General features: G+C 39.6%; 1 long non-coding RNA gene across 1 annotated transcript; it reads left to right on the plus strand.

Annotated features, from left to right (window-relative positions):
• The first annotated feature begins 2363 nt into the window (after nucleotides 1–2363).
• LOC145518917 (uncharacterized) lies at nucleotides 2364–25123 on the plus strand. Its single transcript, XR_014063455.1, has 2 exons — nucleotides 2364–2497; nucleotides 22540–25123. It is a non-coding gene; the product is annotated as an uncharacterized LOC145518917 (long non-coding RNA).
• The last annotated feature ends 238 nt before the right edge of the window (nucleotides 25124–25361 follow it).

The raw sequence follows: 25361 nt of genomic DNA on the forward strand, positions 1-25361 counted from the left end.
CCTTTTGATGAACATAAGTTCCTAATTTTAACGAAATCCAACTTACCTATTTTTCCCTTGATTAACGCATTTTATCCTAAGAAATCTTTGCGTACCCTTAAGACTATGCTCGCCTATGTTTTCTTATAAAAGCTTGTTAGAGCTTTTGTTTTAAAATCTGTGAACCCCTCAAATTTCTGCACACTGTATGAGGTAAAGGTCAATTTTCATATGTTCCTTTTATGAACATCCAGTTTCTCAAAACACTTTATTGCTAAGACATTCTTTTCATTCCCTGAATTTCAATGGCATCTTCGTTTTAAATCAAGTGATTGTATGTATGTGGTCGAAGTTCATATTCTCTTTTATCGGTCTATGTACCCATCCTCATGCCATTATTACATTTAATCACTGCTTTATAATATGTCTTGAAATCTGGTAGTGTGTGTCCTCCAACTGTGTGTTTTGTCAAGTATGTCTTTGCTATTCTTGACTCTTTGGATTTTCATATAAACTTTAGAATCAGTTTGTCAAGTTCTTCAAACCAAACATCACAGGATTTTGATAAGGCTTGTACTGCATCTGTAGGTCAATATAGCGAGAACTGATATCTTAATAATACTGAGTATTCAAATCCACAAAGATGGTATATGTATGAATTTATAAAGATCTTACTTGATCTCACTATATTTAGTAAATTTTTTGTGTGTAGGAATCTTATATCCTTAATTTGACCCATTTCTAGCATTTAATAATTTTATTATAGTAGTAAGTAGTAGTGTTAGTCGCTCAGTTGTGTTCAACTCTTTGCAACCCCATGGACTGTAGCTTGCCAGGCTCCTCTGTTCACGGAATTCTCCAGGCAAGAATACTGGAGTGGGTAGCCATTTCCTTCTCCAGGGGGGATCCTCCCACCCCATGGATCAAACCCAGGGCTCCCACATTACAGGCAGATTCTTTACCGTCTGAGCCACCAGGGAAGCCCATAATTTTTTATTAAAATTAATTGTTGCTAGCATAAGTATTTATATTATATATAGGTAACTTTTACATATTGACCTTAGTAAATATACTTATTTTAATTGTAAGTTAATATGTACTTTTATTTATACAAATTACATAGTCTGAGATAATGATAATGTTATTTTTTCCTCTCATCAGTTTACCTCTAAACCTTTTTTCCAGGCACTTGTATTGACTAGAACCTCTAGCAAAATATCTAAAACAAGTGATACTATACATACTTTTCTCATTCCTGATCTCAGAGAAGCTTTTGATATTTCACCGTTACGTTTACTATAGATTTTTAAATTTTTTATTATTAGATTAAAAAATTCCTAGAAGAACCAAAACACACACAGGCATTCCTAGCAGCAATATTTGTAAGCGCCAAAAACTAGAAACAAAGTAAGCATCTATCGACAGTAGAATGGATAGATAAGTTGGTATAGCTATGCAATAGAATACTATACAGCAATATAAAAGGATAACTTACTGTATACTGAACAACATAGTGATTCTCACATAGTGTTCAGTGAGAGGAAATAAGGATTTATAATTCCTCATATTTGGGAAGATTTTTGCCTGCATTGCAACCATCTTAAGTTTTTTTGTCAATATGTTGACTAGAAGAACATCAGACATCAATGTAACCATTCTTGTTAGAGAATACTTTTTATTGCCTTATCACTTAATCTCTTAATCTCATGGGCTTCTCAGGTGGCCCTAGTGGTAAAGAGCCCTCCTGTCCAGGAGATACAGGAGACAGAGGTTCAATGTTGAGTCAGGAAAATCCCCTGGAGAAGGAAATGGCTACTTACTCCAGTATTCTTGCCCAGAGAATCCCATGGACAGAAGAGCCTGGCAGGCTAGTGCATAGGGTTGCAGCGAGTCAGACACAACTGAAGCAACAGCATGCATACACTTAATTTCAGTCATGTTCCATCATCACTGTATGTATTATCAGCTACATTAATAGTTTCTGTGGTAAACACACCCTAAAGGCACCCCCCCATCACTCAAAGAGTTATTGTTACATAATCACTTGTAGGCAGAACCTGTGTCTTCTAATCAGTAGAATATGGCAAAGTAATGGGACAGCCACTCCCTTGAGTAGATTATATTATAAAAGACTCCATCTCCTTCTGAGAGATTCTTCTGCAGGTCTTGAAGAAGTAAACTGCCATGTGGTGAGAGGACCACATGGTAAGAAACTGCAGCTGGCTTCTGGGAGCATAGAGTGGCCCAAAATGACAATCAGCAAGAAAACCAAACCTCAGATCTATAATCACAAGGAACCAAAAACTGACAACAATCACATGAGATGCCAACAACCATTTAAGATACTGAATTCTAGATAAGAATTCAACCCTAGCCAATACCATGGTTACAACGTTGTGAGACTCTGAGCAAAGTAACCAGCAGAACTGTGGCTGGACTCCTGACCTACAAGAACTATAAGACGATAAATGTAGTTGTTTCAAAGCACTACATTTGTGGTTATTGTTCACAGCAATAGGTAAGTAATAGAGTTCAACTGATTGTCACTATGCCTACCTTTTCACTTGAGAGGGAAGGGTAGCTATGAACACTGAATCAGAGTAACAATTTCTGAAACTGCTTTGATGTGGACCTAGTGACCCTCTAAATTCAGTGTATGGCTGTCATCCTGTGATTCTCCCATACTCCTTCAGATTCCTTTGCCTTCTTTTTCCCTTTTCTCTTTTCTCTTGGTTTACTGTCCCCTTTTAGTGGCACACTTTCATCAATGGTTTTCTTACTATGTGTAGGAAATACATTTTTGAGACCTTATATTTCTAAGATATATTTGTTCTACACTTCTATTTAATTGGTAGTTGGACTGAATATAGAATTCTAGATTGGAAATAATTATGAAGACATTGCTCCAGCAGGTTTGTTTTTGAGATTCTGGAAGAAATTCTGATTCCTGTTACTTTGTATATCTCCTCTTCTCTAGGGATATTTAAGGTTCTCTTTGACCCCAGTTTTCTGAATTTGCTAGCAACATGTCTTGGTGAAGATCTATGCTCAATTATTGTGCTGGGCTCTCAGTACCCTGTTCAAGCTGGAAACTCCTTCAGTCCAGAAAACTGTCTTAAGTCATAGCTTCCTTCATTTTCTCTTTTCTCTATTTTAAGAATTCCCATTATCTGGATTTTGGACTAGTCTCCGGACTGTGTGTTACTTTAAATTTTAAAGAACCTTCCTACCACATCCTATAATAAGCAGCATAAACCAAAAAGCCTAAATATGGATTTCAACTCCAATTCCTGTTTTCCTCTACAGGTAATCAGAAAAGATGCCAACTTCTGATTTTTATTGCATTTTTACTCCCAGCTGGTCTTGTTTCTTCTGATGATTCCCTATTTGTAGTGGCTTCTGAGCCCCTTTGACTTCCTCACAAACCACTACATTGCAAGTAAAGTATAACTACAATTACTTTTTGTGTGCCCCTATTTTATTTCCCACAATGTGTTTTCTATCTAAGTGGTTGTGCCACTTTCTTTTTATCAGGTTTTGCAGACAACTTGAGGACAGATTGTTAAATCAGGCAGGACTCCGAGTTGGAAGAGGGAGAAACCCAGCTTTAGATAGGCTGAGTCAAAAGGTGGGGGGGGGCCTGGTAGTGGAAGACTTGTTGGGCAGATACCATCAGGTCACAGGAAATACAGATCGTGCTGGACTCCAGAAACATCTGGACTTGAGGGAGTGTTGAACACCATCGAAATGAGGTCTCTGCCTCTTGCGTCTGCCTTTCTCTGGTGCCTTTATTCTTTCCTCTTAAGGTTTTAGACATATAACAAAAAACATGGTCACTAACAGCTCCAGAATTTTACATCTTATAGCTTTAGTCACTGGTGAGAGACAGACTCAGCTCCAAGTCCCAGATCCCCAAATCCTGGGTAATGACTGTGACGAGTCAAGTTCTACTTAGGTGCCCATTCTTAGATCAATCAACTATAGACAGGGAATCAGAGTCACAGCACATCTTGCTAACTGTGTGGAAGGTAGGGGAGGAGGACAACTCCCAGATTATGGGTGCTGATACTTGGCAAGCAATCTTATTAGATGATCCTGATAGTAAACCTTCTTTTCCAAATGTAGGATATGGGTGTTGGATGCTTACCAAATAAGCTTCATGCTTCTGAGACACTGGGCCAGATCCTTCTTCTACTTAAATGGTATTCTGGCAACCAGATCCTACAGGGCTCAAGGCACAGTTAGAGCATAGACAACCCAGAGCAGAAAATTGGTTGATTCACTGATACCTATTTTCCAAGTTCATAGTGAACACTGAGTAAATATCTCAGTAAATACTTCAAGATAATAAGTATTCTTAGTGAAGAACAGATACAAACATACAGATTTACCTTAATGGACTTGATGAGTAACTAACTTATTCCCAATTCACCAGATAATTTCCAGTATTCGGTTTCACTGGCCATGTAAATTTGACTCAAGAAGTCTGGTTAAAAAATAATACCTATTCCTACAAGGATGGTAAGCCACCTGATATATTATAATTTTGTGTAGGACAAAGGAGAACTTCAAAAACTTTGATGTTAATGAAACAGGGAGGAATACAACTTGTGGTATACTTGTTTTGATTGGAATGCTGGGTTCTTAGGTCTTTCAGAATTCTTTCCAGCTTCTCCCAAGTCTTTCAGCATTTCACTCACCTTTTGCCCTGGTCTGCTTCTTTTAGCTACTGCTTTCTCTTTTTCACTTCTGAATCTCTCTTTTGGTTGAGATGGTTATCTACAGAGAAACAGAATTTCTTCTAAAGAAAGCAAAAATCTAACTTGCAGTTGTGAAAACTATCTTACACTATTTTTGTATAATTACTTTCATTTTCTATAGTGGAGCAGCTGAGAAAAATTGCTCTAATTGTGTAATTTTCTGCAGCTACTCTGGGACAAAAATCTTGGTAATTGGATTTTTTTAAACTAACAAGTTGTCACAATTGGATAGTTCTTAAACTATTTGTGCTTATGCTTCAGAAATTTTCAGTGGATGTACAGTGTATTTTAAATGTTTTGCATCAGCTTGTGGTCTCAAATTTGATTTATTTAACTTTGAATTTTAAAATAGATTGACAACTCTGATTATACATTGTCTTCACTAAATGGACCTTTGCTAAGTTTTGTAGTGTGTTCATCCCCACCCCACACTCTGCTGTTGTCATGGGAGCTAAAATCCTGGCGTGTGCGGCTCCACCCCCAAGTGGTTCTGTCTCCCAGAGTGCTTTGCTGTTACTATGGAAATGCCTGCTTATTAATCTTGCTGTCCTTTTACTACCAAAGCACCTTTAACTGTCTCAAGCAATCAAGCGACATTACCTACAGCAGGGAAAGGAAGAAGACTGCTTCCCATCCTACAACTGCAATGCTGATTTTAATCAAGATTTAATCAAGGAGCAGAAGGAACTAAAGCTACTCCAACAGCTCTCTAAAAATATACAAAGCTAGATCTTTCTTGATGCATAGACACATGTCCTTGTCCATGCCCTTGCTTGAGACTTCTAAAAAGCATACTATGTATTTTTTTTGTAGTTACAGATGTAAATACGCTTTTTATTTTTATTTTTAAAATTTATTTTTTCACTGAAGGATAATTGCTTTACAGAATTGTGTTGGTTTTGGCCAAACATCAATACGCATTAGCCCATAGGTATACACATATCCCCTCCCTCTTGAAACTTCCTCCCATCTCCTTCCCACCACCTCTCTAGATTGTTAGAGAGCCCTGGTTTGAGTTTCCTGAATCATACAGCAAATTCCCATTGGCTATCTATTTTACATATAGTAATGTAAGTTTCCATATTACTCTTTCCATACTATGTATCTTTAGAGCTACTTTTGTATTTAATATACATTACAAAACAGTACAGTAGAATCAGGAGGACAAGTGATCACTTATTCTTACAGACAAGAAAATGTGATGCTTTGCCACAAATGTTCTGAACAATGTGTTTTGGGGAATAGTCATGAAAACTACCACAAGAAAAATGTGCATGCTGATTTGGAGAAAAACCTTATCTTATAGAACTTGAGGGTAGTAAACATAAGAGAATTAGCTGATGCTGATGAGTTAAAGATACTTTCGTAAACTTCACCTCTATTACTTTCAGACTAAGCATCTATGAAATTTTGAATTTAACTGTATGGTCATTTGTTCAAAGTGAAAATAGGATTTGTAATTGTGGAAGGATTTTCCACGTCAAGAAAATATTTGACAACAAATCTTGGCCACCCTGATCTGAGATGATCACTGTGGAAAAATAACTGTGGCCCTGGCAAGTAATATGTGCCCAAAACCTGTTTTTAGAACTAGGTAAAATTGTGTTGGGCTTCCCTGCTGGCTCAGTGGTAAAAAAAAAAAATCTGTCTGCCAACGTAGGACATGCAGGTTCGATCCCTGGGTCAGGAAGATCCCTTGGAGAAGGAAATAACAATCTACTCCAGTATCCTTGCCTGGAAAATCCCATGGATAGGGAAGCCTGGTGAGCTCCATAGGGTTGCAAAAGAGTTGGATGCCACTTAGCAACTAAACAATAGAAATTAAGTTGTATAAACATACCTGGGGATCTAGCTGAATGCCTGCCACACAAAGAGAGTCTGCTTTTGCACTGAAAATAATCAAATCATACTGAAGCTGGGTAAAGGAAGAGAGGGAAGAATCATGGTGTGGAAGTCACGAAAGACTAGACACGTCTTTTGTAAAGACCCACAGGCACAGGAGTGGTTATGACTCAGGTCAGTCTAAACAAGGTTGCCTGTTACTTGAGCACTCTGTTCTAGTGAATGAACAAATGAACATGGCACAAAATTTGAGGAAGTTTGTTCAAGTGTCTGATAGGAAAGAATGTATGTTCGTGGCCTACAACTAGTAAAACAGCAAGGAAAATCTTGCCCTAAAAAGCAGATCTTGGCAACAGATTAGAATAAGAAAAAAAAATATCAGATTGGCGGGATTTTTGTCAAAACTATCAGAGAAAACAAAGTAACAACTTCAGCATTTGAATGTCACCCTAAGCTTCCAGTGACCTAATTGGTTAAGTGTAAGTGCCGTCAGCTCCTCACGGTAATTTTTTCCATCCTCTTTTGTATTGTTTCCTAGGGTTATCATAACAAAGGAACAGGTGACTTAAAACAACAGAAATTTATTGTTTCACAGTTCTGGAGGCTATAAGCCCAAAATCAGGATATAAGGAGGGTCATGCTCCCTCTAAAATGTGTAGAAGAAAATCATTCCATGTCCCTTCTCACTTCTACTATTTGCCAGCAAACCTTGGCATTCCTTTGATTGGAGATCATCATTCCATTCTCTGCCTCCATCATCACATGGTCATTTTCATATTATCCTCCCTTTGTGCATCCTTATTCCAAATTTCCCTGTACTTACAAGGACATGGTCACTCTGGACTAGGGGTCCACCCCACTCCAGTACATCATCTTAATTGATTACATCTGCAGTGATGTCACCTTGTTCCCAAATAAGATCACATCCTGAGGTACAAGTTGTTAGGACTTGGACATATCTGAGGACACAATTTGACCCATAACACCTTCTCTCAGAAATAGTATCAAGAAGTACTTCCCTGATAGCCCAGCAACTGTGCTCCCAAAGCAGGGGCCCGGGTTCAATCCCTGGTCAGGGAACTAGATCCCACATGATTCAACTAAAAAAAAGAAAAATCCCAAATGCCACAAGGAAGACAGAGGATTCCCCATGCTGCAGCTAAGACTTGGTGCAGCCAAATAAATATCTTAGAAAAGAAATAGTATCAAGAAAGATACACAGCAAAATTAGTGAATAATTATAAAAGTCAGTTATTGGAAATCATCAGTTTAGGCCATCTGAACCCCTTCAGCTTCTTGGAGTACAAATGGAGTCATGCTTATTGAAATTCAATTTGCTTTTTTACCCAGGAGGATATACATGAGATAAATATGATGACGGTGATAATGTTGGCAGCCTAGCACTGAATGCTTATGATGAACCAGGTAGTTTTTTAACTACTTCATGTGTCATTGTTGCTGTTCAGTCTCTCAGTTGTGTCCGACTCTTACATGCCAGGCTTACCTGTCCTTGACTATCTCCCAGAGTTTGTTCAAACTCATATCCGTTGAGCTGGTGATGCCATCCAACCATCTCATCCTCTGTCACCCCCTTCTCCTCCTGCCCTCAATCCTTCCCAGCAGCAGGATCTTTTCGCATCAGGTGGCCAAAGTACTGGAGCTTCAGCTTCAGCATCAGTCGTTCTAATGAATATTCAGGGTTGATTGCCTTTAGGACTGACTTCATGTGTACTAATTTATTTAGTCCTTTTGACCACTTCATGAAAAAGGTTCCTATTACCATCAGCATTTTACAGATGAGGAAACTAGGGCACAAAGAGGTTAATTTATTAGTCTGAAGCAGAGCAGCCAGTAGAAATGCCATTCCAGCATCTCTATTAGTTTAGCCTCATCTTCTACTCTAAAGGCCTCAGTTTGATCACATTGAAGAGTAGAGCTTCCAGATTTAGAGAATTTTCACCAACCAGTTCCTCGAAAATAAATGCAGGAAGGAACTACCTAGCTGGTCTTGTACACCTTTATGTCAGCCCCCATTTATCTTTCCATGTGAAATGAAGGTACATGTGCCTGCCCATATGGGGATCTCTGGGAGGCAATATAGCTGGCATAGCACAGGTCCTCCTAATACTAAGTTTTTCAATATTTTTAGATATAGGAATATGAATTCCTTCCTGAATACAAAAAAAAAAAAAATGAATCGACGGTCACCAGTCTAAGTACAACATGCACCAAGAAAGTGTATATTATGGTTATTATTTACTTAGATGTGGGAGAGCCAGGATGACTTATAGCAATTAAGACATCAATAAAAACAGATCTCATTCTCTTGGGATTTCTTGGATGAATTAGAAGAGCATACTGATTGGACTTGTTTGTCCGTCCATGCATTTAATTAGCTCCAGCAGACAACAAAACAAATTCTTTGTTGTATGCTTATCAAATCTTCAATGTCCTAGGATGACTTTATGTAAAAGTAGCATTCTGCTTTTATATAAAAATTTCATTAGTGGATTTGATCATCATTGGAGCTTCAGTGTTAGGGATAGAAACACATTATATGATGTAAATGATTTCCCATAAAATTTAGAAGCTTTTAAAATGTGTGCATTCAAAAGTGATGAAACAATAACCAACTTAATCAATTAAGCACAAAGCTTAATTAAATGTAGTCTCTCACCTTAGGTAGAATTATAGCTGTTAGTGCCACTCTCCACATCTTGAGACATTTCTTTCTGGAGAGAGCAAAAATAAAACCTGCTCTCTGTGTGTCTGCTTTCCCTACCCACCATCTGAGAACATTTAGAATTTGATTTACCTCCATGGAAGGCCATATAGCACTGCTTTTAATGAAAGGGCACAATCTGCGGCAAAGGATGTATGTCAGTAGGAAGGGTACTTGACTTCAGAGTCCATTTGTCCTACCACGTGTATATTCATCCAGAAGCAGTAGATCTGATAGAATATTGGAATGGTTTATTAAAAATTCAGATAAGACAGCAGTTCAGAGATGAAACCCTCCAGGTTGGGGAGTGCTCTCAGATTCACTGAGCTGATATATAATCATCCACCCTAATAGCTAAAATATATTGGTCTAGGGATGTAGAGATGAAAGTAAAATTGGCCCCTGTCACCACCACTTCACTCTCCTCTTTCACTTACATCAACAGGCTCTTTAGTTCTTCTTTACTTTCTGCCATAAGGGTGGTGTCATCTGCATATCTGAGGTTATTGATATTTCTCCCAGCAATCTTGATTTCAGCTTGTGCTTCCTCCAGCCCAGAGTTTCTCATGATGTACTCTGCATATAAGTTAAACAAGCAGGGTGACAATATACTGCCTTGACATACTCCTTTTCCTATTTGGAACCAGTCTGTTGTTCCATGTCCAGTTCTAACTGTTGCTTCCTGACCTGCATACAGGCTTCTCCAGAGGCAGGTCAGGTGGTCTGGTATGCCCATCTCTTGAAGAATTTTCCACAGTTTATTGTGATCCACACAGTCAAAGGCTTTGGCATAGTCAATAAAGCAGAGGTAGATGTTTTTCTGGAACTCTCTTGCTTTTTCGATGATCCAGGGGATGTTGGCAATTTGATCTCTGGTTCTTCTGCCTTTTCTAAATCCAGCTTGAACATCTGGAAGTTCACAGTGCACGTATTGCTGAAGCCTGGCTTGGAGAATTTTGAGCATTACTTTACTAGTGTGTGAGATGAGTGCAATTGTGCAGTAGTTTGAGCATTGTTTGGCATTGCCTTTCTTTGGGATTGGAACGAAAACTGACCTTTTGCAGTCCTGTGGCCACTGCTGAGTTTTCCAGATTTGCTGGCATATCGAGTGCAGCACTTTCACAGCATCATCTTTGAGGATTTGAAATAGCTCAACTGGAATTCCATCATCTCCACTAGCTTTGTTCATAGTGATGCTTCCTAAGGCCCACTTGACTTCACATTCCAGGATGTCTGGCTCTAGGTGAGTGATCACATCATCATGATTATCTGGGTCGTGAAGATCTTGTTTGTACTGTTCTTTTGTGTATTCTTGCCACCTCTTCTTAATATCTTCTGCTTCTGTTAGGTCCCTACCATTTCTGTCCTTTATTGAGCCCATCTTTGCATGAAATGTTCCCTTGGTATCTCTAATTTTCTTGAAGAGATCTCTAGTCTTTCCCATTCTATTGTTTTCCTCTATTTCTTTGCATTGATCACTGAGGAAGGCTTTCTTATCTTTCCTTGCTATTCTTTGGAACTCTGCATTCAAAGCGGTATATCTTTCCTTTTCTCCTTTGCTTTTCGTTTCCTATCTTTTCACAGCTATTTGTAAGGCCTCCTCAGACAGCCATTTTGCTATTTTGCATTTCTTTTTTTGGGGGATCGTCTTGATTCCTGTCTTCTGTACAATGTCACGAACCTCTGTCCATAGTTCATCAGGCACTCTGTCTATCAGATCTAGTCCCTTAAATCTATTTCTCACTTCCACTGTATAGTCACAAGGGATTTGATTTAGGTCATACCTGAATGGTCTAGTGGTTTTCTCCACTTTCTTCAATGTCAGTCTGAATTTGGCAATAAGGTGTCCATGATCCAAGCCACAGTCTGCTCCCGGTCTTGTTTTTGCTGACTGTATAGAGCTTCTCCATCTTTGGATGCAAAGAATATAATCAATCTGATTTCAGTGTCAACCATCTAGTGATGTCCATGTGTAGAGTCTTCTCTTGTTGGAAGAGGGTGTTTGCTATGACCAGTGCGTTCTCTTGGCAGAACTCTATTAGCCTTTTCCCTGCTTCATTCTGTACTCCAAGGCCAAATTTGCCTGTTACTCCAGGTGTTTCTTGACTTCCTACTTTTACATTCCAGTCCCCTATAATGAAAAGGACATCTTTTGGGGGTGTTACTTCTAGAAGGTCTTATAGCTCAACATTCAGAAAACTAAGATCATGGCATCTGGTCCCATCACTTCATGGCAGATAGATGGGCAAACAGTGGAAACAGTGGCTGACTTTATTTTTCTGGGCTCCAAAGTCACTGTAGATGGTGATGCAGCCATGAATTTAAAAGATGCTTACTCCTTGGAAGGAAAGTTATGACCAACCTAGACAGCATATTAAATACCAGAGACATTACTTTGCCAGCAAAGGTCTGTCGAGTCAAGGCTATGGTTTTTCCAGTGGTCATGTATGGATGTGAGAGTTGGACTATAAAGAAAGCTGAGTGCTGAAGAATTGATGCTTTTGAACTGTGGTGTTGGAGAAGACTCTTAAGAGTCCCTTGGACAGCAAGGAGATACAACCAGTCCATCCTAAAGGAGATCGGTCCTGGGTGTTCATTGGAAGGACTGATGTTGAAGCTGAAACTCCAATACTTTGGCCACCTGATGCAAAGAGCTGACTCATTTGAAAAGACCCTGATGCTGGGAAAGATTGAGGGCAGGAGGAGAAGGGGACGACAGAGGATGAGATGGTTAGATGGCATCACCAACTCGATGGACATGGGTTTGGATGAACTCCGGGAGTTGGTGATGGACAGGGAGGCCTGGCATGCTGTGGTTCATGGGGTCACAAAGAGTTGGACATGACTGAGCGACTGAACTGAACTGAACTGAACTGAACTGAACCACCACTTCTGGTAACTCACTTCGTATTTGTGCTTCCCATTCCTACAACTTAGGTTTTGTTGGATTAGAGGTCCTCATTCCCAGTGTGGCTACCCTTCCACCAGGGAATATGAAAAAGGTTTCACTGAGCCTGCAGCCACAACTGCCACCTGGTCACTCTGGACTCTTAATGTCTATGGGCCAGCAATCAAAGGAAGGAGGTATTAAACTGATGGGAGAAATCTTTCTTAATGATCATGAGGTGCTAGGCTTGTTGTTACATAACTGAGGCAGAGAGGAATATGCCTGGAACTCAGAAGATTCACTGAGGTGTCTTTTGGTGCCTTCTTTTTGACAGTAATGGTGAATGGGAAATGTAGTGATCACAGTCTAACAAGGGTATGGTAACCAGGGGGACAGATTCTCAGAGATAAAGGTCTGGATTATTCTATCAGAAAAGCAATCTAAAGCAGCAAAAGTGATGGCCAGGGGTAGGCGAGATCTAGAACGGATGGTGGTGGAGGAGAAAAAGATGACAAGTGTTGATTAGAATCCCAGAACCAGCTGCAGCTCCAGGTACTGTACATGTTTTACTAATTTTTTTTATGTCATTTTAATGAGATTGTGGCTGACCATGACCTTGAAGAGGTCATGCATGCCACAAAGTGGCAGAATGGGCTTGTTGTGGGGCCAAGCAGGTCTGAGAGTAGAATGTCGCAGTCAATATGTCTGAGATTTCTTTCAACTGATGCCTTGAAGAGTTACTGATCCACAGAAGATACTTTTGGGAATGCAGTTTTTGCTTGTATTTAGATGATTTTGTTCTGCTGATTTAAAAAGTGTATTTCTAATGATCCAACTGTCTCCTTAAGTGATAGACACTTATTCCCATTTTAATCTCCACCCCTACTCCCCCCCACCAAAAAAAAGGAAGAAAGAATTTTGAAAGTATCCAGAACTGTTGTCCTACTCTGGGTACTCTCAACTACTTCAGTATATCAAGAAATCACTCTGCTTGGAGAATACTGGTGTCCACATTTAGAAAAGAGACTCTGGCCTCATAGAATATTATCATTTAGAACCTAGTGTTTTCTTAGGATGTGTTACTACATTTATACTCATTACAGGGATTACCCTAAAGTGATGGGGTCACTTAGCTGAAAAGTCAACCTTACCCTAGTGAATTCTAACATTTGAAGAGATCAGCATGACCTTAAAGGATTGCAGTGATGTCTGTCTTTCATTTAAGACTTCTGTGTCTCAGTATAATTTGGCTTGTAAATATGAGCTTGCTTGATAAGGGTAGACTGGAAAGATATTGCATTTGTTAAAGTGTAGAGCCAAAAACACATTTCTGAAAAAGGGGAAAAGAAAAAGAACCTCTCTCCCTGTCTCTCTCTCTCTTTTCCCATCTCTCTCTCTCCCCCACCTCCGTCCCTTTCTCTGCCTTCACCCTCCACCCCACCCCACCCCACCCCTGCCCATGTCTCCCTTCCCTCTCTACCCCCCACCCCTACCCCCCATCTCCCTGTCTCTCTCTCTCAACTTTAAATAATTCCATAGCAACTATATATGTATGAATGTTGCAAGTCTTCATACTTCTCTGAATCAGAGCTTAGTGATTTTGGTAATTGTGAGTTGTTTTCAGAATATTACTTCTTCATTTGGGTTTTCTGGCATCAAACTGGATGGCATGTATCCATAAATATATTAATCTGTCTGTGTCATCTTTTTTAGTTTTGCTTTCTTCCTGAATATTAACTCCTTATTTTTTCCAACTCCTTGCTCATAATAAATTTCAGAGCAAAGCAATATATTACATCTTCCACACAACTTCAAATTCACTATTTCACATCTGTCATTTGAAGATAATCAAGATTCTTTCACTGCAAATGACTCAACGATGTGTCCTGAAAGAAGTAAATGATGGATTTCTTCTCAAAACACAAAGAGAAAAGTATTGAAAACACTGCATCCAAGACAGTGTCTGAAAATAACATTAATTACATCTCCACATACAAATAATATTTGGTTCATCTTAATTTTCTCTAAGTTCAGTAATATTCTTTTTTCTTTTTTTTTTTCAGCCATGCCTCACAGCTTACAGGACAGGATCTCAGTTCCCCAACCAGGGATTGAAACCAGGCCATGGCAGTAAAAGCCCAGAATCCCAACCACTAGGCTAGCAGGGAACTCCCCAAGTAATCTTCTTAAAACCACCGTTCTGTTGACACATTACACTCCATCCAATTTCATTTCACCACGCCAATAATTGTAATGATGATAATAGTAACAGCTGGAGTTTATGAAGCGCTCACTGTGCATCAGACATGGCTCAAGTGCCTTGCATGCATACCTACAGTCCACCACTTCTGCACATCTCTACACCTCCACCTTGATCCAAGCCACCACTGCCTATAGCTTGAAATTCTACAGCACCCTCCTAATGAGTTTCCTTTCTTAGCTCTTTACAATTCATTCTCCATATAGCAGCTGGAGTGATCTTTTCTATAGCATTTTAGAGCACATCATTCAGTAAGGATTGTGAAACTAACAAGCTACCATCAACAGGAAGAATTCAGGAAAGGTCAAAGGAGAGAGGAGATGCCAGTCCATGTGTCCTACCAACCTCCCAGAATCCTTCTCACTGGAATCCATATTGGTTGGGCAATGCACATGCCACCAGGAAGGGCCCTGAGTCAGGATGATTGGCCAGAGAAAACTCGGAAACTAACCCCAATACCATAAACCCCAAGACTGCAAGTCACATGGCAGAGTAGTTCTCCTGGGTTCCCTTACCCTGCTGCTCTCTACCTGGGCACCCTTTCCCAATAAAATCTCTTGCTTTGTCAGCATATGTGTCTCCTCAGACACTTCATTTCCAAGCGTTAGACAAGAACACACTCTTAGGCCCTGGAAGGGGTCTCCCTCCCTGAAACAATCCGTGAGGAAAAAGAAAATATTCCAACAGTGGCATAGTCAGTGCTTTTTACCTGGTGACAATATCAAAAGAGATGCCCTGAGTGCATTTCAAGAAAGGGTTTGGAGCAATGATTCTTACCCTTTTGGAGGGTGATAAACAATTTTGAGAATCTATTAAAATTAAGAAATTTTATTCTAGGGGGGAAAAAAGGACTATTTACATATAATTTCAGAAGCTTTTAAACCCAAAGTGTAGTTTTGACATGGAGAGAAGAGTTTCGAGGTTTTTTCCTCTTGAGCATTTAAAGGGGTTTTTGGGCTTCTTGGCAATGTCGGCAGGTGTTCTCCCCTCCCTGGACAAGCAATTTGAGCAATGATAATGTCCTAAAGTCTGCGCCTTTCCTAACCTTAAAGAGGAAGCCAACTCTTGGTGTCTAATAAATAGAGCTCAGATTTCAAGGACAAATCTTTCACCCCTTCATTCAACAAACATTTGTGGGCACCTACTATGTGCCTGTAGGCACTGTAGCAGACTCAGAGGGTACTGGAGAGCAAGGTGTGGCCGTAGCCTTGATAGAAGCCACAGACCCACAGGGAAGGCAGATATACAAAGGGATAATTTTACTCTAGAGCACCGTGGAAACACCCTTTCTATTCCTGTTGCAGTAGATGGTAAGTATCATTTAATCAGCAGTAGAGTAAGAGAAATCCAAGTCATCAGACTTGGTCTGGCCAAAGAGTTTCTGAGAAAGGTCTGTAAAACACATTTTCAAATACACTTCCTAGGTTCTGTTATATGATGCGCATGATTCACTTAATTTTACAGACCATCTGGAACATACAGTGCTGTGGACTCAACAGAAGACTTTTGAGTGAATGGGAGTAAGGCTTGATGAAACTGCCTTGGAACATTTTGATCTTACCTACTTCTGAGCTGCAGAAGTTATACTTGACTAGAAGCTAGAGGCTCCTGGGGCTTTGGGGAGAGGAGAATCCTTCTTTTAGCTAAAAGCACTTTATACTAAATATAGTGTAAATGTAGAAACAGTTTGTACTATTCAGCTACATTCCCACTCTCTAGCCTCCATAAATGTGAAAAGGGTAACATTAACTGAAGAATAAAATGCTGTGAAGACACACAGGAGAGGCCTTTAAACCCAGCTTTGAAGGAGCACAGTAGCCCACCTGAAGAATAATCGGGAGTTAGCCAGTTTTTTGAGCAGTAAGTGATAATAATATAGATTGTGTCCAGACAAATAAAAGAGCATATGCAAAGGCACAGAGTCAAAAAAAAAACATTAAAAATCCTGCAGTCCACCTCTGCATCAGTGGACTGTCTTTAATCTGGGCAATAACACTGGTTGAGCTTCTAAGTTTCCAAATCAGTTGAGCTAATATCTCACAGATATATCCTTTGTGCTCAGTCACTCACTTGTGTCCGACTCTTTGTGACCCCATGGACTGCAGCCCACCAGGCTCCTCTGTCCATGGAATTTTCCAGGCAAGAATACTAGAGTGGATAGCCATTTCCTACTCCAGGGGGTCTTCCCAACGCAGGGATAGAAGCCGCGTCTCCTGCATTGAGAGAACCACAGTTCCCTCTTGCCTTAGTAGGTGGATTCTTTACCACTGGGTTAGCTTCCCTTATCTGCAACAGAAACAAATGCTTTATATTCTCTTCAAAGTATAACCTCAAATATCTTGGTATTACACTACTGAAGGTGAGAAATAAGCCCTTCTCTTGCTGTTGTTCAGTCCCTCAGTCTTGTTTGATTCTTTACAACCCCATGGACTGCAGCACGCCAGGCCTCCCTGTCCATCACCAACTCCCAGAGCTTGCTCAAACTCATGTCCATCGAGCCAGTGATGCCATCCAACCATCTCATCCTCATCCCTTCATCTCCTGCCTTCATTCTTTCCCAGCATCAGGGTCTTTTCCAGTGAGTCAGCTCTTCATATCAGGTGGCCAAAGTATTGGAGTTTCAGCTTCAGCATCAATCCTTCCAATGAATACTCAGGGTTGATTTCCTTTAGGATTGACTGGTTGGATCTCCTTGCAGTCCAAGGGACTTTCAAGAGTCTTCTCCAACACCACAGTTCAAAAGTATCAATTCTTTGGCACTCAGGCTTCTTTATGGTCCAGCTCTCACATCCATACATGATTACTGGAAAAACTATACCTTTGACTAGATGGATCTTTGTTGGCAAAGTAATGTCTCTGCTTTTTAATGTGCTATCTAGGTTTGTCATAGCTTTTCTTCCAAGGAGCAAGTATCTTTTAATCTTATGGCTGCAGTCACCATCTGCAATGATTTTGGATTTCTCTTGCTGAAAGTTTTTAAAACACTGTGAGACTGGTTGTTTCCTCGACCAGCAGTTTACAAATTCAGGGTGCTTATGTCCAAGAGCCTGATGTTTACTCATTAACAGTTTATACCATTCTTATGTTTATATGGGCCCAACCACGGATTTTAAAACGCTGCTCTGTCAGAGTTTGCAGCACATTCAAATTGCTACACTTTCCAGCCAGTTCTAATCTTTAAGTCATGCATTAGCAGGATAAGAGGAAGTCACCTCACTCACTCTATAATAGTAGTCCCTACCATTGCTTAAAGCACATTTTTTATGCCAAAAATGTTGCTACATATATCTCAAACAATCTTCATAATAACCCCAAACAGTGGAAATCATTTCTCCTATGGTGGAGATGAGGAAACTGTAGCTCAAAGATATTAAGTAACTTGCCCAAGGTCAGACAGCTAGACAGTGGAAGAACGTGACATTTATGCTATTTATCATTGTATATGTTGTAAGACTTCCAGTAATGTATTCTAATCTTAAGTTTACATTGGTTTGAGTCTCTTTCATGGAACATTTTTTAAAATTTCTGAATATTAAGTATTATTAAGTGTTCCTCTTACTGTAATTAACTTTTATATAAGTTTTACATAAAAAGGAAAAAATATTGTACTATTGCAGTCTAGTCAGTAAGTACTCTTTGATTTAATTTAAATGTTTGTCTGCTTTGACTCCTTCCTCAGATTATAATAAGCTCTTTGAGGCCAGGACTGGGTATCCTTTGTGTCTGGTGATATCTTAAAGAGATTCAGTGAAAGTCCAACAAAAATTAGATCATGAATTTACAATGGGATTTCAAACTGCTGTTATGCTTAACATTAGGATTTCCACTTATGTAAAAATTATCTCCATTTTGTAAAGATAATAATAAAAAGAATAATCTATATATACACTGCAAAAAGAATGGAAGGAATTATATCAAAAAAAAAAAGAATAGTAGTTCTCTTTGGTAAGAGAATTATGGATAATTATTTTTATTGTTGATTTTTCTGTATTTTTTTTACCATCAATGTGTAGTACTTAAATAATTGGAATAAATTATGTTAAAATATTAGATCTAAATCAACAATAATAAAAACTTTAAAAGTTTTCATTCCCCTCCAAATGTCATTGCTTTTTGTTTGGGGAAGTTCAGCTTCTTAGGACTCTTCATTCTGTTCAACTACTAATGACACATAATGATTTTCTCTTGAGTACTTTACACATCCCTTTATTGTCCTTTCTCCTTGGTGACTAGTGCCCAGCACCTCTTGAATTCCTTCAAATTTTCTGTACTAGAAAAAGGAAAGTCAAGTGAATCAAATGTGTCACTTTCAAATTGGACAATTTTGCAAATAGATTACTGATGCAGAGCTGAATATATCAAACATAGCCAATGACACTTTTGTCCAAGGCTACAGGCTTTCCATGTTGATGACTGCAGCAACTAAAGTTGACACTAAAATGAGTTGGATTATTTTAAAAGTAAAAAAAGATTAAAATAAGAGAAGTGGGCACCCAGGAAATATCAAGAACAAATAAGTTTGCAGTGTTTGTTATTGTCATGGTAAGTTTGCTGTCATTGTTGTTGTGGTTGCTATTTGTCATTACCAATGATGAATACTACTAGTTAACTTTTTGTGCAACCTGCTTTTTATCTTTTTTGCTAAGTGTAATTTCTATTATCAAAGTCAGAGCTAATGTATGTCAGTGCAGGCTGTGAAGTACTTTTCCAATATTCTCTGTATCTGTAACTTAAATGTCCCACGTCACCAGCTAAGCTACAAAATAAGGTCACATTTTTTTTCATGTCCTAACCATAGTGATGCCAGACTCTTAAATGCCCACAGTGAGAGGAAGACAAAACTTTCTATAGGTTTTTCACACCCTAAGTAATTTCTGGCACTCTCTGCACCATTCATTCATGTTTCACATATTAGTCCTAGTGCTTACTTGTCCCTTTTCCCACTCTGCCCTCCAAGCTCTGAAATACCCAAGCTTTTATGTCTCATTGTGTCATCACAGAATGTGCTCACCCAGGCTGCTCCCTCTGTGCAGATTTTATCCAAGCACAGACACTTTTCCCTTGTTGATAGCCTTAAAGGCACAACCAAGACCAGTCAGTAGGTTGGCCAAAGATACAGTGAAAAGTTTGGCATGTATAGTAGTGAGTGCTAAGAACAGCCTATGATTGCTGTTGCCAGTCCTGGAGCTCACAAACTCCAAGGCCAATTTCAGAGTCCCTGCCTTGCTCTCAGGTGTCTCCAGTGTAATGGTGGGGTCAGTTCATCTTGAACACCTCTTCCCACCACCTTTAATGGAAATCTCTAGACCACTTTCTCCAATAGTCGTGGGCTCCTAATCCTCTGGCCCACATAGAGAAGATGGTCCTTTCCTCCATAAAATTCAAGGCCCACTCCTTTTCCACAAGCATGTCAGAGTGGAAACAGCAGAGACTTTCAGGGAAATCATTCATACCAATTTATAAGTTGAAATTAAACTTCCATGGCTTAGACAGGGCTATCACAATACAGATAGCACATTTCTAAAAAGTCTGTGTTGTTCATTCTTAATTAACTGTGGCAGGTACAATGCTACATAGTCCCGAAGTTTCATTTCCTTTTCCTCTTTGTGAGGATGCAAGAAGACAGTGTTTCCCAGACTCATTCGCAGTTAGGCTGGAACAACATATCTAATCTGGCCGATGGGCTACAAGTGTAGTCTTTTTCACTGAGACAGTGAAAAAATCCTTGTACAATCCTTTATCTCCCTTTTCTTCTGCCACAGTGGTCATAGAAACTAGGTTATCCAGATATCAATGGCTGGGATGCTTGAGTGACTTCCAGTAAAGGAGCCACCCTAGAAAATTAAAGTTATCTTGGAGATGTGGTTAAAATAAAAATTTACAAAGTCCTAATTATTTCATAGTGTGCTGGGTTCAAAGACGTATGATGAGAAGATAGACATGTTTCCTGACCTCATGATCTTAAGAATTATTTCAAGCTAAGGAGTTTGTAACCTATCTTAAGAGCAACCATGAGAGCTTGAAGGATTTTAAGGAAGGATTGACATGGTCCAGTATTTGTCTTAGATCTCTATGAAAGACATATGAGAAAAATATTTAGGAGAAAAATAGTAGTGACAGTAATTCAGGGGAGAACTGGTGATGGCCTGAACAAATAAGGTAGCAGCCAAAATAAGTGGAGTTTGAAGATACAGTGGGTGCAGGGAGAAAGAGATGGGTATGACAGGTACAATCTACATGTACATGAAATTTTAAATTCCTCTTAGTTTTTTGTTTCAGGAGATTGTTTTGTAAGAATCTGTACACATTTTTACAATTTACTAATAATGTTTCAAAATAACCAGAAAAGCCTTAGGTCTGAATCTGCACTTCTGCCCTCTCAGCACCACAAGGCCTCTGGTGAGGACTGCTCTCCAGCGTGCAGAATCCTTCAGTAGACACTTTGATCTTCACAGCTTAGAGAGCTCCCTGCCTCTGATACAGGAGGGCCTGCAAACTCAGAATGGTGGGAAGAACTGCACGTGGGGCTATCAAGAATTGCATGATCTTAGAAAAAAGTATCTTCTTCTCTCCTCTTCTTATTAAACAAAAAAGTCTTTAGCTCTTCCAATCAACCAACCACAGCTCTCTACTTCAACCCCTTATCTTTCTTTAAAACAGAGTAGACCTGACAGGGAGAAGCAAGGAGAAGAATCATGGGAGTGTGGGAGTGCAGGAGTGAGGGAAGGAGTGAGTAGGGGAGGGAGTGAGTAGGGGAGAGAGAATTGGGGGAGGGGGAAGAGGGGGAGGGGGAAGGGAGAAGATGGGAGGAAGGAGGGGGAGGGGGAGAAGGGACAGGGGAGTGCGGGAGTTGGAGGGGAGGGCAGGAGTGAGGCAGCTGGAACTTGGCCACGGGGAGCACAGGGGCAGGAGTGTCAGGGCTCACCTTCATTTCACCCTATTTGTGCTCCCACCCAAAACCTGGTCTCATCTCCACACAGGAGTGAGACAGGAAGCAAGGGGGGAGCCCAGTCCACTGTGCCAAGGGAAAGTCAATCCCCAGGGGTAGATCAAAATGCATAATAAGAAACTTTTAAATAACAAAAGAAAATAATTTTAAAGAACATCGCCAGAGGTGAAAGCAGAATGGGGAAGAGACCCCACTTGGCCTCCAGACCAGCTGACAGCAGTGACACTGGGCACTGCTTGGTAAAGCCACCACCATTACACTTTCTTTACTGTCAGCAGGTTATGTATGGACAGGATCAGCCTGGGAACCATCCTTCTAAACGTTCTTTCAATTTAAAAAAGATGCATCACTAACCTAAAAACTGACTTTGTAGTTATAAAAACTTAGGAAATGGGGCTGAATAAACATATTAGATCCTATGATATAACCTAGAAAGTTTGGAAACAAAATCAATTTCATGGTAGCTTGACTATTTGTCATGTTTCTCATTTCATAAAAGGAAAATACAGGCCCCCCAAAGGGCAATGACTTTAACTATCTGAGTTCTGTATAAAAAGATGAGCTTCCTCTGTATACATATTCTTATCTTAGGAATCCTGATAAATTAGACACTGACTAATGAGAATTTTTCCTTTTTTTAATTTTATATATATATATATTTTTTTTTTTTTTTGCTTGCAGGGGGTGGGTGACATGGGATTCCTTTAGATATTGACTGAATCATAATCAAAATATATTTACAAAATTTACATTTATGAATAATTTTTCAGGAACATATTTTCTGATGAAGTGTGTGTTAGTTGCTCAGTCATGTCTGACTCTTTGCAACCCCATGGACTACAGCCCACCAAGCTCCTCTGCCCATGGAATCCTCCAGGCAAGAATACTAGAGTGGGTTGCCATTTCCTTCTCCAGGGGATCTTCCAAACCCAGAGATCAAACCCATGTCTCCTACATCGCAGGAAGATTCTTTACCAACTGAGCCACCAGGGAAGCCCTGAAGAAAGTACAATAGCAAAATGTTGCTGGGTGTAGCTCATCTAGAAAAACATAGATCAGTTTTAGCAGAAAAGACAGGTATCTGATTTCTACATTAAAGTGCAAGAGATTTTACTTTGGCTTTTCTTCCCTTTTTGACAGGTTTGGGCTAAAATATGGAGAAGTGCTCAGCCAGTGAGTCTGGATTGACTAGTGATGAACATGCCTCTTATATAGAGTTTATCCAACAAACATTGGTTGAGCACCTGTACATAACAGGTCCAATCTAGGGGCCATGGACTACAAAATGTATAAGACCTACCCTCAGGAGACTTCCATCTAATGAAAAAGTTAAGACTCTAAAAAATTAATTAAAACAATTTCCAATAAGACCATTTCTAAGGTACAAAGTAGAGTCACAGAGTATTTGTTTTGGTGTTTTGTTCTATACATAGGAGAAAATGGGACTAAAATGTCTTAAATGACAAGAAATGTATATTTTCATCCAAAAGAAGTTCATGGTAGGCTAATTCACTGATCAAAAACTCATCAAAAATCCAAATTATTTCTGTTTCTTCACTTGGTCTTTTTCAGCACGTTGACTCTTATCTTCATGATTGATTCAAATCATCACAAGATTGCTGCCACAGTTCCAGGCATCATGTCCTCACATACAAGCAGAAAAAGAAAAGTTTCTCTTACATGTATTTCCTTTCATAAGAAAGGAAAACTGTTCCAGAAGTTTCCCAGCAGTCAGTCAGTTCAGTCGTTCAGTCACTCAGTCGTGTCTGACTTTTTGCAACCCCATGGACTCCAGTACGCCAGGCTTCCCTGTCCATCATCAACCCCAAGGGCCTACTCAAACTCAGGTCCATTGAATCATGATGCCATACAACCATCTCATCCTCTGTCGACCCCTTCTCCTCCCACTTTCAATCTTTCCCAGCATCAGAGTCTTTTCCAATGAGTTAGTTCTTCAAATCAGGTGGCCAAAGTATTGAGTTTCAGCTTCAGCATCAGTCCTTCCAATGAATATTCAGGACTGATTTCATTGGCCAAAACTGTACATCCACTGGCATAAACTAATCACTTGAAGGAGAAATATGAGTCTCTGATTAACTTCAACAAACCATAAATCACCTCTCAGAGCCAAACAGGATTATCCCCAGGGCACAGGCTACAGATTCTCTGATCTGGAAGCAGAAAAGCAGAAGGGGGAAGTAAGGGGAGTGGGGAGGAAGAGGAATAAGAAGTATAAGGAGAAGGAAAAAAAAGGACTTGGTTGTTGAGGAGAAATATATACCACAAGGGCCTAAATGGCAGAGCATCATTCCTGCCTGGACGCATCAGGAAAATCTTCCAAGAAAAATTAAAACAAATATTAAAGGCTACGGAAGAGTCAACCGCAAACACAGGCCCTACCCTGTGCCTCCACACACTCCATCTAAATTCAGACACTCTTCTTTGTCAAGGCTCAGCCAAGAACCACGTCTGTCTTTTATCTCGAAGAGGGAGTAGGGGCTGCCAACCTCATCAAGCTATTCACTGACTGAGGTTCTTAAGCCATAGTTGAAACCCCACCCAAATCTGTCCACTGCAGAAGAGTGAAAATTGTTTTCTCTTTAAATACAGAGGGAATTAACAATGACCTTTAAAGTTTAACTTCATACAAAAAACTCATTAACTCTCAAATTGCCAACTAGTGGCAACAGAGAGCAACAATAACAAAATGAATAAATACACAAAGATAACAGAGTGGGCATTTGGTGATGCTGTCATTGACCATTCTTTAGAGAAACAAGGGCTCATAGGAAGGCAGGATAACTCAGAGCTCTGTGCCCGGCAAGTGCTGAGGAAAAGCCCATCAGGAAAAAAAAAAAAAGAGAGAAAGTAAAATGCATACAAAGGCCTCATGTTGTTCCATTTGAACAGAAAATGGTACAAAGATGAAAACAGAGGAGGCACACGGCAAAGCCCAGTAACCTACAGCCCTGCTAAATAGAAAATGCAGAGCCTCACCACAGGGCAACTCCATAAAGCCACTGTGGATGCCATTTTGCTAATTGTGTTTGCTATGACACCAAGCACCGCTTAGCTGGGCTCCCAGAGTGTCGCCATAATGGCAATCACTTGCCAGGAGCGAGAGTGATTTTTATTTGATATCCATACAAAGCAGAAGCAAATGAATTACCATAATGAGAAGCAACATAATGATGTGGAGATGTACAAACTGCCATTGTGTTTAATAACAACAAAGCCTTCCCTTTTGAATTAAATTTGCAGGAAGATTCTTATTGAAGCATCATTGTACTGAAACCAAGTTGTTTGAGAGAAAAAAAAAAAGACTCTCCAAAGTATTTCAGGCCTATGATTACTAGAAAGGTTGTTAGGAGAATATTTTTCAATTTTTCTTCTCAGTAAAATCGACTTAGTTGTAGCACTACACAGCTGCGATTTGTGGAGTAAATGGCAAAGCTAAATGTGCCGAAACCCAACATGTTCCCTGAGCAACAAAGGGATGGAAGGCAAATGTTACAGTATTATTGACAACATTGGTAATGCTTGTATAAGCATCTGCTTCATAAAGGGGGAAAACCTACATTATAAACAAAAGGAGTTTCCAAACAAGGTCTGCCAGCTAAAATTCTGGCTTTGATTTGAATTTTCACTTGTTAGTACAGAATTTCCTCTTTTTGCCTTATCCCTCCAGAATAAAAATTTCTCTGATTTGCATTATGGAAACCTCCCCATGACTGACTCCACTTTTTATTTCTCTATGATTATTTTCTATATTTTTCTGATATTCACATGTTTCCCACCACTTGATTTTCAACATGAATGAAGGTATTGTTGAATAGCATGACATTAATTTAAACCTGTTTCCATGATCATCCTCTTAGACAGAGGCTGGTGTGTGAATGCAGTGTGTCCTTCCCTATCTCACCACACTCCAACTCTTTCAATGCTACCATTTATATCCATTT

The sequence above is a fragment of the Giraffa tippelskirchi genome, chromosome 8 (genome assembly GCF_054371585.1).
Source record: "Giraffa tippelskirchi isolate mGirTip1 chromosome 8, T2T-mGirTip1v1.2.pri, whole genome shotgun sequence".
Classification (NCBI taxonomy): Eukaryota; Metazoa; Chordata; class Mammalia; order Artiodactyla; family Giraffidae; genus Giraffa; species Giraffa tippelskirchi.